Below are 4,956 nucleotides of genomic sequence, written 5' to 3'. Positions count from 1 at the left end.
ACCACACTTAAAAAATGGCTTAGTGAGCCCTTTGTTGTGTGTGATCAGCGTTCTGTGGTAGGTGGGATGGAGGAATAAGGTCAAGTTAAAGCAACATTATTTATTAAGTGACTATTGTATACCAGGGACAGAAAAGTAAACAACCAAAACAAAATAAATAAAGGAATAAGGAAGAATAAGGTCAAGTTAAAGCAACAGTATTTATTAAGTGACTATTGTATACCAGAGACAGAAAAGTAAACAACCAAAACAAAATAAATAAATCAGTCCCTGCCTTCAAAATTTAATGGAGGGAGATAGCCTGCAAATAAATACAGACACAAAATACGTATGACACAGAGTGAGTTGGAGATAACTGTAGATAGGTCTGAATTTCCTGATACTGCATTGAATCATGTATCAGACCTGGAAGGGATTTCAAAGATCATCTCACTCTCTCCCCCCTCATTTTAAAGAGTAGGAAACTGAGGCCCAAAGAGCTCACACAGCTTACTCAAAGCCTCAGAGGGAGTTATTAGAAGTCCCACAAAACACACAGTAGTTCCTCAAGTTTCAGGCTCACTCGTAAGTATTATTCCAAAGAGAAAAAAAAGCGTCCAGGAAAACAAGACGTGGAAACTTCTGTGTAATTGAAAGAAAGGAGACAGATTGTTTGGATGACTCTTCTGAGGGCATTTTGCCCAGAAACAAGGAATGTGCAAGGAAGCAGAATGGATACAGTGCTCACAGCCTCTTCCACCAACCATCCGTTGCTTGTTGCTTTTGGCAAGGCCGGGCTGTTTCAGGCCTGGGAAGTTTATTTGAGCTCAAAATGTCAAAGTTTCAGTGACACTTGGTTCAGGGATTACTTTGAAGTATAATCGACTTATGTCAGCATCTGATGTGTTTAGCACCCCAAATTAGCTCGTGATGATTGGGGATTGTGCCAATAATTGAATGAACTTCCAGCCAGAAGCCTGGTGCTCACTTAGATGTATTAGTTCAAAGGCCCCTTGGAACACAGAAGATAAAATGTTAGAACCGGAAGGGGTCCCCAAAGAGATCAAAGAAAAAGGGAAAGAACTGATATGTAGAATAATTAGAACAGCTCTCTGCTATAGGAAAGAGCTGGAAGCTAAGGGGGTGCCCATCCATTGGGGGATCACTGAACATAGCTCTCCCTGTCCCTGTACATCTCCTGCTCAGCAAATTGATCTTAAAGCAGGGGTGGGGAAACTTGTTTAAATGTAGCTTTTTGAACCAAATCCAAATAGAATTTGGATTCAGTCAAAAAGGCTGCACTGAAGGACCTAGAAAGACACAGGTGCAGGGTCCCTGCCATTCTGACTATCACTTCCCCACCCTCCCCCACTCAGTCAGCTCCAGCGGCTCAGTTTCACCTGCAGGATCAAATATAAATTCCCCTGTTTGGTTTTTTCAGTCCTCCAAGGTCTGAACTCTCCTTGCCTTTCCAGTCTTCTTAAACTCCTGTTGATTCCTGTGATGTCATTGGTTCTCTTTGAAAACTAAGGATGAACAACCACTGTCCTGCCCCTTTCCTCTTTCGCTCTGCTCTCTGGTGACACTGACCTCCTTCTATCCCTCTCACTTCATTTCCCAAATCTGGGCATTTTCATTGGAAAGTTTCCCGTATCTGGAATTCTCTCTCTCCTCATCTTCATTTCCTGTTTTTCCTGGCTTCCTGCCAGTTTCTGCCTTTCCTCACCTTTTTTTCTCTTGTAATTAATTAAATTTTAATTTTCAATATTCTCTTCTATAAGATTTTGAGTTCTAAATTTTCCCTTCTCCTCCACCCCTCCCTCCCCAAGACGGCATGGAATCTGATATAGGTTATACATGTATGATCATTTTTAACATATTTCCACATTAGTCATGTTGTAAAGAAGAATCAGAACGAAAGGGAAAAACCATGAGAAAGAAAACATTAAAAACAACAAAAAATAGAGAAAATAGTCTGCTTTGATCTGCATTCTGACTCCATAGTTCTTTCTCTGGATGTGGATAGTTTTTTCCATCATTAGTACTTTCGAATTGATTTAGGTCCTTGCACTGCTGAGAAGGGCTAAGTCTATCAACGCCAGTCATCACACACTGTGGCTGTTACTGTGTACCATGTTCCTCTGGTTCTGTTCCCCTCACTCAGCATCAGTTCGTATAAGTCTTTTCAGGTTTTTCTGAAGTCTGTTCATCATTTCTTATAGCACAAAAGTATTCTGTTACATTCATATAACACAACTTGATTTAGCCATTCCCCAATTGATGGGGATCTCCTCAGTTTCTAATTCTTTGCCTCCACAAAAAGCTGCTATAAATATTTTTGTAAATGTCCTCACCTTCTTATATTAGTATCTTCCCTTTGTGGATTATCTTCAATTTATTCTGAACATATCAAACTTCATGGTTTGCATGAGGTTTCCCCAATAGACCATAAGCATCTTAAGAGCAGGGATCATCTTTTGGCCTTATTTTTATTCCCAACATTTAACCCGTGTCTGGCACATAGTAGTCTGGCACTTGTTGACGGATTATGGCATATAAATGTAATTCAATATGACTGCTCCATAAGAAATGATGAAAATGAAAGACTCGGAGAAACCTGGAAAGATTTGTATGACATGAAAGAAGCTAAGTTAGCAGAACCCAGAGAATAATCTACATATACCATGATTACAGCATGGTAAAGGAAAACAGCTATGAAAGACCTAAGAACTCTGATCAATGCAATGACTAACCACATGTGATTCCAGAGGACTGATAATGAATCATGCTTCCTTCTTATTGGAGGAGAGGACATGGATTATGGGAGTAGAATGAAGCATGCATTTCCAGACACAGCCAATCTGTGGATTTGTTTTGTTTGACTACGTACATTTGTTATTAGGAAGGACTTTTGTTTTTTGAGGGGGGGGATATTTATATAGGAGACTAGGGGAAGATAGGGATAGTGATGCAAAAAAAAAGAAAGAAAGAAAAAAGAGTCAATAACACATATGCAAAATATTCAGGAAAGATCAGAGAGAATTCTAAAAAGACATGCAAACAAACAGGTCATTGTCAGTATTATTGTGATAAATTAGATATATCATTAAAACAAGCTGTATGTAACAGAGATCCGAAGTTTCATATACAACCCTCTTTTCCTGTGCTTATCTAAATGTGTAATTGTGAATGTTTGTTGGCATTTCAAAATTCATAATAAAAAGACAAAAACTAGAAAAGACCCTAGAACATGGGATGTCAGAGTCAAGAGATCCCTTAGAATTTAGAAAATTAGTAAACAGCTATTGAGAAAATTCTTATCAAGATTTTAAGAGGCTTTATCTACTTAATTCTTTGCAAGGGGTATTGGTTAATAAATTAGAATCCTTTCCACAAAAAGAATTTAGAAAATTAAGTGGTTGTAAGGCTAAAAGGTCGTTAGCTAAGAGAGCTATCACTCCCGGTGAGCAGGTATGATTGTATTATAGATTTAATGTGTGTCTGATGCATCACTACTGTAATGTATAAGAAATCTGGAAAGGTAGGCCAGAGCCAGACTGTGAAGGGCTTTCAATGCTAACTTGAGAGGTTTGTATTTTATCCAATACATAATGGAGAGCCGCTGGAACTCCTTGAGCTTGGGAATGACATGGGCAGATGTACTTTAGGAGTATTCCTTTGGCAGTTGTGGGGAGAATTGGAAAGGGAAGAGTCAGGGAAACTAAATAGGAGAGTATTGTAATGGTCTGGAGGAGAGATTATCCAGGGTTCTTGACTGTTTGTGGGGGGAGGGAGAGAGAGAGAAGGAGAAAGAGAGGGGAAGAGAAAGACAAGGGGAGGGAGAGAAAGAGAAGGGAAAGAGAATAAGAAAGGGTGAAAGGAAGAAAGACAAGAGAAAAAAGGGAAGAGGAGGGGGAAAGAGGGAGAAGGAGGGAAAGAGATGAGGCAAGGGGAGGTAGAGAAGAGATGAGATGTGGGGATAGTTTTAAACTACACTTTGCTCCTGTTTTTTGGCAGGGCACACAGAAGTTAAGTGACTTGCCCAAGGTCACATAGTAAGGAAGTGGGAGAACCAGGATGTGAACCCAGTTCCTGAGAGTCCAGAGCTAGCATTTGTTTGTAGGGATGTCTGCTGAGCTAGGCTGAATGGCCAACCCACGGATGCCCAATGGGGATCCTTATAGTTCTGACAAATCTTCCTCCCTGAGCAGTGTAGTGCACATGGCCTGGTCATACCTGACACAGAACATTTGTCTTCTTGTGATCCCTGTTGTATATATGATAGAACTGCAGTGACTCCAAGGCCAGACCTTGAAGGGAAGATTTTTTTCCTATCACTGGTTCATTAAAGTAATGGTAGCCATTCACAAGTAAAAGACAAATTAATTTCATTCTCTTTGTTGAGTTTTGTTGCCATAACAATAAAAAGTTTACACTTTGTCCCTCCTTCACAATGAATACATTGGAGTAGGTAGCAAGGATGAAAAATAATAAAAGGACAAACTGTCACTGTTGGGAAAAAAACCTAAGTGATCATACAGTCCAAACTCCTTATTTAGTATATGAATAAACGGAGGCCCTGAAATATCTAAGGATATTCTCAAGGTCATCAGATCAGAGCTTTAGCACTGGAAGGGACCTTAGAGATCGGGGCCTACTCCTTCATTTGGCAAACCGGGAAACTGAGGCAGAGAGGCTAAGTGACTTGCCCAAGGTCACAGACCTTGTGTGAAGGAAGAGCTCAGCTTTGTGGAAGATAATAAATGACAGAGCTTAGTTCTGAGCTCTAAGTCCAGTCCACAAGGTAATGGTTAGTGCACTGGATTTGAACTTGGATTTAGGAAGCCATAGGTTCAGATTTTGTCTCTAATAACCACTCTGTGCTTCAGTTTCTCTGTCAGATGAGGGAGTTAGATTAGATCAGGGAGGGGTGTGTGTGTGTGTGTGTGTGTGTGTGTGTGTGTGTGTGTGTGTGTG

Source organism: Petaurus breviceps, unplaced genomic scaffold, assembly GCF_028583685.1.
Source record: "Petaurus breviceps papuanus isolate PSGF00001 unplaced genomic scaffold, PetGlider_PUasm1.0 140, whole genome shotgun sequence".
NCBI lineage: Eukaryota > Metazoa > Chordata > Mammalia > Diprotodontia > Petauridae > Petaurus > Petaurus breviceps.
Note: the sequence above shows the minus strand (reverse complement) of the source record.